Consider the following 13,433-nt stretch of genomic DNA (forward strand, 5'->3'; position numbering starts at 1 on the left):
GCGGGGCCGTGGCAAGAAGCCTGCTGTCGCGTCTGGTTCTGCAGGCCCTGCCTTTGGCAGGTGTATCACCTCTCCTCGCATCTCCCGGGAAGGACAGGATGCGTTTCCATCTGTGATGCAAGATTTCCGCTTTTAAAATCAGGACGGGAAAAGGGTGAGAATCGCAAGTGTGTTCGCTGGTGCAGCCTCCCTGGGGCACCGTGCTGATGGTGAGCTTCCTCCTCAGGGCGCAGCCTCGTCCACCGTTAGCCGGCTCTAGCTGGGACGCGTATCTCCCACGTGGCACGAGGCCCCGTGGAGCTTTTTTTTTTTAATTATTTTTTAAAGATTTATTTTATTTATTTGAAAGAGTTACAGAGAGAGGTAGGATCAGAGAAAGAGAGAATGTTCCATTCGCTGGTTCATTCCCCAAATGGCCGCAACGGCCCGAGGTGAGCTGACCTGAAACCAGGAGCCAGGAGCTTCCGGGTCTCCCACATCGACGCAGGGGCCCAAGCACTTGGACCATCCTCCACTGCTTTCTCAGGTCGTGGCAGAGAGCTGGATCGGGAGTGGAGCGGCCGGGACTCTAAGTGGCGCACATGTGGGGTGCCGGCACTGCAGGCTGGGGCTTTAACCCGCTGAGCCACAGTGTTGGCCCTGGAGCTTTTCTCTGGAGCTGCTGGTGAGTGACTGAGTGTCAGTGAGCACGCGGACGGCGGTCCCATCAGGTGGTCGACTCGCAGCCAGCGTGGGCTCAGCCGTGGTGTGCAAACCACTGTGTGTGGAAACCGAGGGGCAGTGCTGTACATCCTCGGGACTTGTTGTTATTGTGAAGGGGGCCGTTGAGAGCATGGCACAGCCATTTCAATAAGGAAACACAGACGTTTCACTCCCGGAAGATTGGCGAGTGTGAGCCAGCTTTTTTTTTTTTTTGGACAAAATACCTGAAACCAGCTACTTATGGAAGAAAAAGAGAGGTTCATTCAGCTCATAGTTTTGGAGGCTGGAAGTCCAAAGGGCATGATGGCCCCGTGACAGAGGTGAGCCAGCACCGGGGCGGAGCCTGACCCTGGGCGTGGGAGCTCACACAGCTGCCCTGGCTTGGTGAGAGGCGCGAGCAGGCGCGCCGTCGCGGTGACTCTGGGGAAGCTCTCCTGGGTGTTCAGCGCCGCAGCTTCGGGTAGCTTCCTCACTTTTGTGGTCGTGGCTCCCGCGGGTGAGACGGAGAGTAGCCGACAGCAGGCAGGCACAGCTGAATGGGGCCGTTCATCCGGCCGGGCGCGTGGGCAGCTCTTCAGATGCGTCTGGGGGAGTGTGCCCAGCCTGGTCAGACTGCAGCTTGTCTGGGTGTGGGGTTCCCCCGGTCCCCTGCTCGGACAAGGGGCTTCGTGGGTGTGAACTTCCTCCAAAGGTTCGTTACCCTGTGTCACCAGGCCGGGTGGTCCTCCTGGCTCAGGGCTGGGAGGATTGTCCTGGGTGTTTCCCAGGAGGGGAAGGCTGGGCCCACCTACAAGGTGACTGGGGCACAGGAAGGACTTTGCCGTGTGAGATGCTGGGCTGCTTCCAAGACACGCTTTGAAGGCGGCCCCATTCCTTCCTGCAGGAACTCTGTCTTTTCCCTTCAGCCCCGGTCACGCACGTAGGCTCGTGTCTGCCTTCCTCCCTAACAAGAACACTCTTTCGAAGCAGATGTGGTCTTCCTGGCTCTGCAGAGTCACACGTCCCAGAAACCTTGTCTGAGCCGTGCTCTCGACCCGTCCAGTCTTTCTCCTGGAGCGCCGCACCTCCTGGTAGCCACTGCTTTGGCTGTGCTTGGTCTTCAGGACGCTCCTTCTGAAGTACAGGTGCTTGTCCTCTGCCGTCTTCTCCCGGTGCAGCCGTGTCTGTCACGGTTCTTCCCAGAAATGCTTCAGTCTCGAGCTCACTGGTTGGAAATTCTCATTGACAGCTCTGCTCCTGGAATGGGCATTGTGGAGCACTGGGTTAAGCCGTGGCCTGAGATGCTGGCACCCCAGGTGGGCCCTTGGTTCAAGTCCCGGCTGCCCCACTTCTGAGCCGTCTCCCTGCTAGTGCACCTGGGAAAGCAGTGAAGATGGCCCGCGTGCTAGGGCCTCTGCCACCCACGTGGGAGACCTGGGAGGAGCTCCTGGCTCCTGGCTCCTGGCTTCAGCTGGCCCAGCCCCGGTCATCTTGGTCATCTGGGGAGTGAACCAGTGGGTTGAAGATCTCTCTGTCTCTCCCTCTCTCTGTAACTCTGCCTTTCAGATAAATGATTTTTTTTTGAAGAAAGCTCTGGTGATGTGTGGCTGAGCTGGGTGCGACGCCGCCCATCTGGCCAGGAGTTCGCTGCACTTGCCTGTTTCAGGCAGAATTGTGTGAGCTGTTGAGAAGGCCGGGCTGTGGCCGTGGCTCCTGCTGTGGATCCACGATGGTCTCCGGCTGCAGCGTGAGCAGGCTGCATTTTTCCTCCCTCAGAGTTCGTATGGGTGGCCTGCCACTGTGGGCTTGATGTTCAACTTTGGCTTTTTCCTTAAAATAAGTGTCCCCTTGTAAACTGCTGATTGATTTGGGACCCTGTCCCTGTAAACTTCCTGTGAAGTCTCAGCAGTTTCTCTGTTTCCCCCTGTGCTTCCGCGTAAATTTGACGTTTTTGCTTCCGTTGCAGCAGAATTCACGTTGCTGTGCTGGCGGCTCTTTCCAGGCTGAGAGATTCCCTTCCTGCCGCCGCTGACTCGGTCCTGTGCAGACAGGCCGTGGCGAGCCGGTGCAGTCCACCTTGGCGCGGCGACATTTAGAAAGAAATCCGTGCGTGGTTGTTTCATAACGTGCATTTCGATGAAAACATTTTGAAGACCCCTCTTTGGTGTGTAGTAGTGACTAACATTTCCGTGACTAGAACCAGAGGGATCCCGGAGCGGCCTCTGTGTGTGTTTCCCGGCTGGTCACCCTCCTGGCCGCGTCGAGGTGTATCTGCCTCCTCCGGGCATGGTGACCTCGAGTGCTGAGCCTGGGAGTTCTTCACAGGCGGCGCACCTGCCTGCCAGCTCTGCAGGTGCCAGCTCTGCAGATAAAGATCATCTGGCCTGCAAGATGGCTGCGTGGCCCAGTCTCCTTGGGAAAAAGCGGGTCAATTATTCTAAATAGTTTTTTTTCACAGTAGGGAGCCTCAGTGGGCTGTAGGGTTTGGAAGACCTCTCGGAAGCACACAGGAAGGCGTGAAGTGTCTGCGGAGTCCAGCCTCCTGTCCTCGTGAGGGCGCCTCACGTCCCTGTGTTCAGGAGGTGCCGAGCTGGCTCTGTACCTCGCTGCCCCGCTCCCTGGTGACGTCTCATCCTAAATCCTGAAACCAAGGGGACGCAAAGCCCAGGTCTGTGGGAGTGCGGGTGTACTGGGGGACATCCCTGTGGACTTAGCAGATAGGAAGGGCAGAGCAGTGGCCAAGGATCTGAACGACACGTCCTCACATACCCGGCCTGCGGAGATGGGAGGACACTGGAGTTTACATAGAAGAGGTCAGACCGCTTCCATGTCAGCACATGTGGAGGGCACCCTGCTGTGAAGGGACACATACGTGTGTGTGGATGGGCGCGCAGTGCAAGCCAACCAGCTGTCACATAAGCAGTCAGTCGCGGGTAAGTGACTTGGTAAACAGCTGGCTGTGAGGTCGGAGGTGGTTGGGTGAGCACGGTGGTCGGAGGCCCCGATTTGAGTCTTGTGAGGGTCATTTGTGAGTTCCTGACGGGGCCTTGCCTGAGTGCAGGGCCCATGGGCTGCTTTGTGTTGTTTCTTAGGACTGCGTGTGAATCTACAACGACCTCGAAATGACTCGTTTTCCCTGCATGGTGGTGGTGTGTACGCGATGGTGTTTGTGCGCTGGTCATGCCAGAAAGGAGGGCGGTCACCTGCAGCGACTCTGCTGACGCAGCAGCAGGGCGGGGAAGGAGGTGGCCGGCAGCCGTGAGGTCAGGCAGTGCTGCGCAGGTGGAGAGCAGGGGCCCGTCAGGGTGAACGCAGGGGAGTGTGTCGTGCCGTCTGGCAGGTAACAGGCGCTCTTACCTGGTGGTCCAGGAACCCTGCGCAGGGTGAATGGGGATGTGTGAAATGCAGAAGGGCAGTGCTGTTTGTAACTCGCTGAAGACCAGCGACATCGCAGATAGGCAACAGCCTGGAGCCGTGTGCCTCAGCTGTGGACCCCTCGTTGGAGTCCTGCCAGGGTGCGCGCGTCTCGCTGCGAGCTGCTGTGTCCCGGGGAAGCAGGCGCAGGGCAGGGGTGTGATCGGCTCGGCTCACTGTTGACTGGGTGCCCGAGCGGGGCACCCGCACTCCTGCCGCTTACGTTCCTGACTGAGCAGGAGCCATCGAAGGGACAAGCCAGAACCACTGGAGAAGGGTGCAGTCTCGGGGAGGGCACAGGTGAAGCTGGCTCTGTTTGCTTTTCAAGGCTGATTTCTCTGGAAGGCCCAGTGACAGGGAGAGACACAGACGGATGGCTCATTCCCCAGGTGGCTGTAACGGGCAGGGAGCCTGGAACCTCATCCCGGTCTCCCACGTGGGTGCAGGGCCCAAGCTCTTGGGCCATCCTCTGCTGCTTTCCCACACGCCTGGCCGGCAGCTGAACTGCAAGTGGAACAGCCAGGCTGTGAATCGGCGCCGTGCGGGAGGCTGGCATCGCAGGAAGTGGCTTACCTGCTGAGACTACGTGCCGGCCTTACGGGTTTTCAGTTTGGAATCATGTATTGCTTTATACAGCTATAAAACCAAATAAAAATAAGAAAGCTATCCTTCAAAACCACGGATAAAATTAAATAAAAAAGGAACCCATACTATATATCAAGTGGGTGCTTTAATCAAATGAAGAAAAATTGCTTCCAATAGACTTTCAAGTGGTTTGATGTAAAGCCCTAGCAGGATTTGTTAGCACAGAAAGAATTGCAAAAAAAATTTTAAAGCACTGCTCAGTCATCAGATTGTTAATAATAGCATTAGTGCTATTTTGAAACTTATTTACATGCATATTTACTGAAATATATATTTATATACGTAAATATTGGAATAAAGCAAATAAGTAATTATGATAATATTATAGAAAGTCAGATTTTTTTAACAGAAGAAAATCAAGCATAAAATCAAAGAAGAAATTTTAAAACCCTATAATCTTAAATATACATAGAGACTCAGTGTGAATCGCAGTGCGCTGCTCCCTTTAGAAAAGCAAACTCCTGCTCTTGGCCCTCTCTGCTGGGAATGCCTGGACCCGGGACCCCACTGAGAATGGCCCCGCCCCACACCGTTTCCACAGAGGGAACCAGGGCTCCCCGAGGAGGAGGAGGCGATTCCAGAACGGCTCGGGGTGCCCCGTGTAGAAGGCAAGGAGCCTCTCCCAGCCACAGGGTCAGGTGGGAGCCCGCGTTCCAGGGCTCCTGCCCAGCGGGACGGCGAGCGCCAGGAGGAGTTAGCATGGCAGCTAACAGAGCGTCTCCTGCTGTCTGCGAATTGGTAGTGACTTTTAAACAGAGCGCTTCCAGCGCGAAACCCGTCCTCGTTCACCCTTGAAGGCTGCTTGGGAACCCAGAGGTCAGTGCGAGTGGACACTGAAGCCGCGTTCCGCTCGTCTGGCCCGTGTGGGGGGCAGTGCCGCCCCCTCCTCAGAAAAGCAGGTGCACAGACGGGCAGGGGAGGCGTCGCATGTGCCCTGAGGGAGCAGCGGGTGCAGGCGGTGCTCACCCCCGGCGGCGCCAGGCCATTCGAGGGAGCTTGAAGGGGAGCTCATGACGGACGGTTCAGCCTGGCAGCTGGACCCGCTGCCCGGGAGCCACAGCCAGCCTGCCCCCGCGGCGGCTGCAGAGGGAGGACACAGTGCCTGCAGCGGGTTTTCCTCGCACACAGCCCCCGACGTGAGTCAGCCTGAGACCTGGGTCCAGCTCAGAAGTTCCAGGAAAGGGGAGACAGGTGCACTGGCTTCCGGACTGAAGCCAGCCAAAGCCCAGGGGCGGCCTCCTGGGCAGGAAGTCTGGAAGGAGGGGAGGGACCTGCCCGGCAGGCAGCACGCGCCCTTGCTGTGGCGCTCAGAGAGCAGAGCGCAGGCGAGGAAGCGCGTGGGGAGCCGCGTGGGCTGCGTCGGGGATTCCCGTTCACTCCACAGCGTGGCCGTGGCGTCGCGCCGTGCGTGCTGCTGAGTCACCCGTGTGTGTTTGCTGTGGAAGAGCAGCGCGGTGGGCGCGGGGCTGCTCAGAGCAGGCCAGGTTGGCCACACCCATGCCCCGGGGTCCTGACGGAGGGCCGAGGGCTGCAGGTTTTACTCTAGGCTCGCTGCTTTTGAAAAGTCTTGTCTGAAAGTGTTGTTTTTTGTTTGTTTGCTTTTGTAAATCACACTGCACTCAAAGCAACACGCACACTATGTGCAATTTAAAGATTTTATTTATTTATTTGAAAGAGTGACAGAGGAAAAGAGGCCTTCATCTGTGGCTCCACTCTGCACATGGCTGCAATGGCGGGGGCTGGGCCAGGCCGAAGCCGGGAGCCGGGAGCCCCATCCGAGCTCTCCCACGGGTGGTGGTAGGCATCTTCCATTGCTTTCCCAGGTGCATTACCGGAGAGCTGGATCTGAGTAGCTTAGCCAGGACTCAAAGTGGCAGTCACGTGGGATGTCTGCGTCGGAGGCCGCCGTTTTACCAGCTGTGCCACAGCGCTGGCCTCACACACACACTTTGCAAAGACTCGGTGCTGGCAGGGGCCTTGGCACCGAGGGTCGTCACAGTGGTCGTGGGGTGGGGACCGAGGTGACGAGTGGGCGGCTCGTGTTGAAGTTCCCTTCTGTGTCTCTCTGCGCTGCAGTGCCTGTATAATTTTCCCTGTGCTAGCTTTTAAGAAATTCTCACTGTTTTCTGCTAAATCTGAGAATTCCCTGGAGAATGTCTATTAGGTGAATGTGGATTCTTTTTGTTCAAATTGGTTTTGGAGCAGGGAAAGTGCTGTGCACAGCCTAATTGACCAGGGGACAGAAAGGTGCTCGGGGCTGGTGGTCCGAGGCCCCCTTAGGGCTCAGCCGTCGAGGTCAGAATAGCTCAGCGTGAAGCTGTGCAGTGATCCTGGACTCTCATCCGTCCCAGCCTCGCTCTTCACATCCCCACCGTGCGTGTGCAGAAGCAGGACCCGGGCCTGGGGAGGAGGGAGGGCCTTGTTTCCAGAAGCCACCACAGCGCAGTCAGTGGCTCTTCAGTGTGGGAGTGGGCTCGAGCTTGTTGCAAAGGACCGTTGTTGTTCTGTGCTAAGAAAGGATGATGGCTCTTGACCCATCTGTCCCCCTGACGTGTGCGGCCCCTCCCCCGAGTGCCAAGGCCTGAGCTGGGCAGGAAACACACACAGCCCGCGAGGCCAACCCCGCCCCAGGGAGCTGTCAGTCAGAAAGGCAGAGGGGACACTGCAGGGCGGGGCTGTGACACTTGTGCCTGTTTCCAGCACTGCCGCCCCCGGGGTGTTCTGGTGGCTGAGAGCTGTTGGAGAGCCGGTCAGTGATGCTGGGACCTAGCAGGTGGGCCGCAGCGAGTGCGCTCATGGCCTTTTCTGGGAGGTGAGCAGCTCTGCCCTCTCTCCAGGTGAACCCAGGGCTGCAGACATTTGTGGGATCTCAGGACGCTGTGTCCCCCCGGTCCAGGTGAACCCAGGGCTGCAGGCGTTCGTGGGGTCTCAGGACGCTGTGTCCCCCTGGTCCAGGTGAACCCAGGGCTGTAGATGGAGGTGGGGTCTCAGGACGCTGTGTCCCCCCAGTCCAGGTGAACCCAGGGCTGCAGACGGAGGTGGGGTCTCAGGACGCTGTGTCCCCCGGTCCAGGTGAACCCAGGGCTGCAGACGGAGGTGGGGTCTCAGGACGCTGTGTCCCCCCGGTCCAGGTGAACCCAGGGCTGCAGACGGAGGTGGGGTCTCAGGACGCTGTGTCCCCCCGGTCCAGGTGAACCCAGGGCTGTAGATGGAGGTGTGGTCTCAGGACGCTGTGTCCCCCCGGTCCAGGTGAACCCAGGGCTGCAGATGGAGGTGGGGTCTCAGGACGCTGTGTCCCCCCAGTCCAGGTGAACCCAGGGCTGCAGACGGAGGTGGGGTCACAGGATGCTGTGTCCCCCCGGTCCAGGTGAACCCAGGGCTGCAGACGGAGGTGGGGTCTCAGGACGCTGTGTCCCCCCGGTCCAGGTGAACCCAGGGCTGCAGACGGAGGTGGGGTCTCAGGACGCTGTGTCCCCCCGGTCCAGGTGAACCCAGGGCTGCAGACGGAGGTGGGGTCTCAGGACGCTGTGTCCCCCTGGTCCAGGTGAACCCAGGGCTGCAGACGGAGGTGGGGTCTCAGGACGCTGTGTCCCCCCAGTCCAGGTGAACCCAGGGCTGCAGACGGAGGTGGGGTCTCAGGACGCTGTGTCCCCCGGTCCAGGTGAACCCAGGGCTGCAGACGGAGGTGGGGTCTCAGGACGCTGTGTCCCCCCGGTCCAGGTGAACCCAGGGCTGCAGACGGAGGTGGGGTCTCAGGACGCTGTGTCCCCCCGGTCCAGGTGAACCCAGGGCTGTAGATGGAGGTGTGGTCTCAGGACGCTGTGTCCCCCCGGTCCAGGTGAACCCAGGGCTGCAGACGGAGGTGGGGTCTCAGGACGCTGTGTCCCCCCAGTCCAGGTGAACCCAGGGCTGCAGACGGAGGTGGGGTCACAGGATGCTGTGTCCCCCCGGTCCAGGTGAACCCAGGGCTGCAGACGGAGGTGGGGTCTCAGGACGCTGTGTCCCCCCGGTCCAGGTGAACCCAGGGCTGCAGACGGAGGTGGGGTCTCAGGACGCTGTGTCCCCCCGGTCCAGGTGAACCCAGGGCTGCAGACGGAGGTGGGGTCTCAGGACGCTGTGTCCCCCTGGTCCAGGTGAACCCAGGGCTGCAGACGGAGGTGGGGTCTCAGGACGCTGTGTCCCCCCAGTCCAGGTGAACCCAGGGCTGCAGGCGTTCGTGGGGTCTCAGGACGCTGTGTCCCCCTGGTCCAGGTGAACCCAGGGCTGTAGATGGAGGTGCGGTCGGTCACAGGATGCTGTGTCCCCCCCTCTCAGCGCCCCCTTGTGTGTTCCCTGCAGGAAGCTCCTTTGCAGCTGACCGTGCCAGTGAGGGAGGTGGGTGCCAGGTGAGCTGAGGGAGACTGGTACGCAGGGGCGTCCTCCTGGGAGTGGGCTCACTGAGGCTCACTCAGTGGTGGCCCGTGAGTGTCCACAGAGCAGTGCCTTGGAGCGCACACCTGGGCCCCGGATGTGCTGAGTCCTGCTCTTTGTCCACGGGGAGGGAGCTGCGTCCCCAGAACCCAGGCTGTGTCACAGTTTGCAGATTGGCACACAGTGGACACGTCACCGCGCCGTGGACTTCCCCTTCTCTCAGCCCCCATCTTGTGCTCTGCGCTCAGTGCACTTTGTCCTGGAAAGTCGGTGGTGGTGGTGCCTGCTGATGGGCAGTCGGGTTCCTAGGCGGGGCCTAGCCTCTGGCAGGGGCTGTGGCGCAGGCCAGAGAGGATGGATAGGGTGTCTGTGTTTAAGCCTCGTGCTGGGAGATGGAGGGCGGAGTGCTGACCCTTAGGAATGCTTGTGGGAGGCGTGTGCCCAGAGCAGTGTCCTGGTGTATTTGGGATTTCAGGCCCAGAACGCAGGAAGGGGGTGGTGTGCAGGGAGCAGAGGCTGTGCAGAGTGAGAGGCACGACTCCGGATCTTAGAGCATGGGATGCTGGGGGGAGGTGGACGTGTGGGCTTCCAGGCCAGGGGCCAGGGAGGGGTCTCAGGAGAGCGTGGTGGAGATCCAGGGGAGCAGCTGGCTGGAGGGCGCCCGGCAGGCACAGGGGCCGGAGGTGGGGCCTCCAGGGGTTTTGCACGTCACAGGCTGCAGCCGCCAGAGGCCAGCCTGTGGACACGCACATGTGCCGGCCTCCGCTCACACAGGTGCCCGTGCTTGCGGGACACGGGCAGACGTGAGCTGCAGCCCCGCGCTGGCTCTCTGACCCGCTGCTCTTGGGCCCAGTTTGATGTGCAGAGAGAATTGAGGCTTTGAGTGGCTGGCTGGCATGATGTCATTTCTCGCTTCAAAGAAGAAATAATCAGGGCCCACAGCAGGATCCTTTTCCTTTGAATTTGCCACAGATGTCCTTGACAGAATTAGAAAGGCAGAGAGCCTCCGTCAGTTTGGACAGGGCAGCAAAAGTACTTCCACGCGGCGCTCACAGGCCAGACGGTGATGCAGCGTCTTTGAAAACCGCCCAGTCATGAGACGTGCACTGCTGTGGTCTGGGAGGCGGGAGGGGAGCGTCAGGAGGGCAGCGGAGGTTAGCACAGGAAGTTAATCCTGCTCAGAACCCCGCGGCCGGGGCTGGCCCCAGCCTCTCAGAGCTTGTATAATTCATGGAGTCTTTGACCGAGCAGCCTTGAAGGGAGCCTTTGTTGTATCCATGGAGGAGACAGGCGGCTGTGGCCGCGCGGGCCTGCGGTGTGAGCCCCTCTCGCTGAGTCTCGGCCGTGTCGGGCGCCCCGCAGTCCTGTGCCGGGTCACACGTGGTCTCCTTGAGCGCTGGCGCTCCAGGATCTAATTCCGGGTCATGGCTGGCGTTTGCTTCTTGCTGGGGCCCACTTTTGCCCAGAAAGGACACATGCTCCCTGCAGGCAGACACAGAGGTGGCTGACAGCAAGGTTACAGTGACGCCAGGCCAGCGTGGCTGCCGCACCCGTGAGCCATGGGAAGCTACAGGTCTTCAGGGCCTGTTGATGGCTTATTAATTAATTGGCTATGAAAACCAACCCTTTGGCATTGAAAGGGGCCTACGAACACAGCTCTGGAAAATACCTTTCAACTTTAAAGACGCACCGAGATCTGGGTGGCTGTGGGCTGTGACGGTTTGTTCACGTGTCACTTTCGTGGGCCACCAGGCCCAGCTGTGTGGTCGCACCTTACCTGCGTGTTTCTGGATGAGATTGACATTTAAGCTGGAGACTTTGTATAGAGCAGGTATCCCTCCATGGTGTATGGGAGCCTCATCCAGCCGGTTGAAGGCCTTGGTAGGCCAGACTGACCCCCGAGCAAGGAGTTCTGCCAGCAGGCGGCCTGACGCACAATTGGCGTCCAACTGCGTCCTCACCTGCACCGTCGCACGCGCCAGGTGCATAAACCAGCCGACAGATCCGCCAGTGGTTCTCTGCCTCTATCTCTCTCTCTCTCTCACACACACACACACACATACACACTCACACACTCACACACACACACACACACTCACACACTGCTCCCTATTGGTTCTGTTTCTCTGGAGAACCCTGACTCTCAACCAAAGAATGAATATCCATTAGGAATTTTTTTAAAATTATTTTTGGGGCTGGCGTTGTGGCACGCAGTGGGTTAACCGACGCAAGGTTTGAATTCCGGCTGTTCCACTTCTGATCCAGCTCCCCGCTGCCGTGCCTGGGAAAGCAGAGGAACATGGCCCGAGTGCTGCGTCACCTCTGTGGAGAGACATAGATGGAGCTCCAGGCTGCTGGCCTTGGCCCGTCGCGGCCATTTAGGGAGTGAACCGGCAGGTGGAAGACCAATCTCTGTCTCTCTATAATTCTGCCTTCCAAATAAATAAATAAAAAATCTTTAAAAATTATTTCTGTGTATCTTGTTATTTCATGGTTTCTTCTTTGCTGCTGGACTTTGAAAGACTTATTTCTGTTAGGAAGATTGGTACGGGGGCAGCAGCCGGATTCCCAGGCCCGCAGAGCAGGCCTTGGGTGGAAGGTCCCTTCCTCCGAGCAGCCCTCCCAGGGCCGTGGAGGTGACATCCACTGTGTGACTCTCTGCCTCTGGCTGACTGTGACCTTTGTCATTTACCCAGCCGGAATGTTCTCAGCCACATGCCAGTAAGTATCTGGCAGAAGATAATGTAGATCGGCGTAGAGATAATAGATCAGGCGCCCAGCCAGCTGGGTGAGCAACAGGCTCATCGGTGCCTTGGGTTTGGCTGCAAAATGAGATGTGATTTACAGCTCTCGCTTCCAGCCCGTGCTCCCAAACAGGGGTGTGGTGTGAATGCTAACGTGGCCGCGCTCTGCGTTACCGGTAGGTAATTGTGTAATGCGATGGCCTGTGATGAATATTTCAGAGGAAATCATAGCGAGGATTTTGCTTGCACAGCTGAAGTTGGTGCTCTTGAGTCCGGGCAACGCGTGGGAAGCAATTCCTGGCGTTTGAACGGCCCCAGAAATAATCTCCATAAAGACGTGTCTGTGGGAAAGTCTCTGGGTGCCAGAAGGCCGTGCGTTTTTCATTTGAGTTCCAGATACTGTAAGGAAAGGTAATGATGTGATTAAAGGTGAAGAATTGCCCCTTCGCACCACAGTGTCTGTGTTATAAAAAATAGGAGGAGAAGTGTTTCTTTGCCTCCTTTCCTGTATTTTAGAGAGCGCATGTCACACGTAAGTCATTTGCATGTGATCTGTAGTCATTTTGAATGTTCATTTTGTCGCTTTATGAGCAAAGCTAAACGTGCCGCAGAGCCTGGAAGGCCGATCTAAGGAAACCGCGACGTCGCGGGGCCTCGGGATTGGTCGTCTGCCCCCCAGTCCCTGAGGGGGAGGGGAAGAGCTCTTCACCGTTAAGAGGCCTCTCGAAGACCAAGGCCCTGGACACCGAGACATCGGGACAGCTCCTGGGGGAGCAAGCCGAGGGCAGCCGAGGGGAGAGCGTCTCAGGGAGGGGCCAGGACAGGGGTTGGGACTGCCCCGGCCTGTGCTCTTCCACCAGGGAGAGGGCGCCTGGCAGGGCTGCCCAAGTTCTCGGGGCAGGGACCCCAGGACAGGGCCTGCTCGGGCGCTGTCTGCCCCCCGCCCCGTCACGTGGGCCCTCCGGTGCCGGAGCCACAGAGACGGTGCCATGTCTGCTGAGGCTTAGGAAAGTCCACTTCCAAGCAGTCCTGGGTCTTCTTGTTTTTCTACACTATGAAAAATGTTGGGGGCCGGCGCCGTGGCTCACTTGGTTCATCTTCTGCCTGTGGTGCAAGCATCCCATATGAGCGCCGGGTTCTAGTCCCGGTTGCTCCTCTTCCAGGCCAGCTCTCTGCTGTGGCCCGGGAAGGCAGTGGAGGATGGCCCAAGTCCTTGGGCCCTGCACCCGCATGGGAGACCAGGAAGAAGCACCTGGCTCCTGGCTTCGGATCGGCGCAGCGCCAGCCATAGCGGCCATCTGGGGAGTGAACCAACAGAGGGAAGACCTCTCTCTCTGTCTCTCTGTCTATAACTCTACCTGTCAAATAAATAATAAAGTGCACACTTTGAAAAATTTTAAAAAAAATAAAAATGTTAAATATACAGAGACGCCTAGATAATCCTCCAGTGCAGAGATGGGGAGCTTCTCTCTGTCAAGGGCCGTCGTGTATTGATACCATCATGTGCAGGCCATACAAAATTACCAGCTTAGAAATTAG

General features: G+C 58.4%; 1 protein-coding gene and 1 long non-coding RNA gene across 7 annotated transcripts in view; both read left to right on the forward strand.

Annotated features, from left to right (window-relative positions):
• TBC1D22A (TBC1 domain family member 22A) overlaps positions 1-13,433 on the forward strand; it is a 358,344-nt gene that overhangs the window by 291,932 nt on the left and 52,979 nt on the right. The gene's annotated exons all lie outside the window — the stretch shown is intronic.
• On the forward strand, positions 7,399-11,615 carry LOC149123660 (uncharacterized). Its single transcript, XR_016216439.1, has 2 exons — positions 7,399-7,552; positions 11,416-11,615. It is a non-coding gene; the product is annotated as an uncharacterized LOC149123660 (long non-coding RNA).

The sequence above is a fragment of the Oryctolagus cuniculus genome, chromosome 11 (genome assembly GCF_051225735.1).
Source record: "Oryctolagus cuniculus isolate XC-2025 breed Fujian yellow rabbit chromosome 11, ASM5122573v1, whole genome shotgun sequence".
In the NCBI taxonomy this organism is placed as follows: Eukaryota; Metazoa; Chordata; class Mammalia; order Lagomorpha; family Leporidae; genus Oryctolagus; species Oryctolagus cuniculus.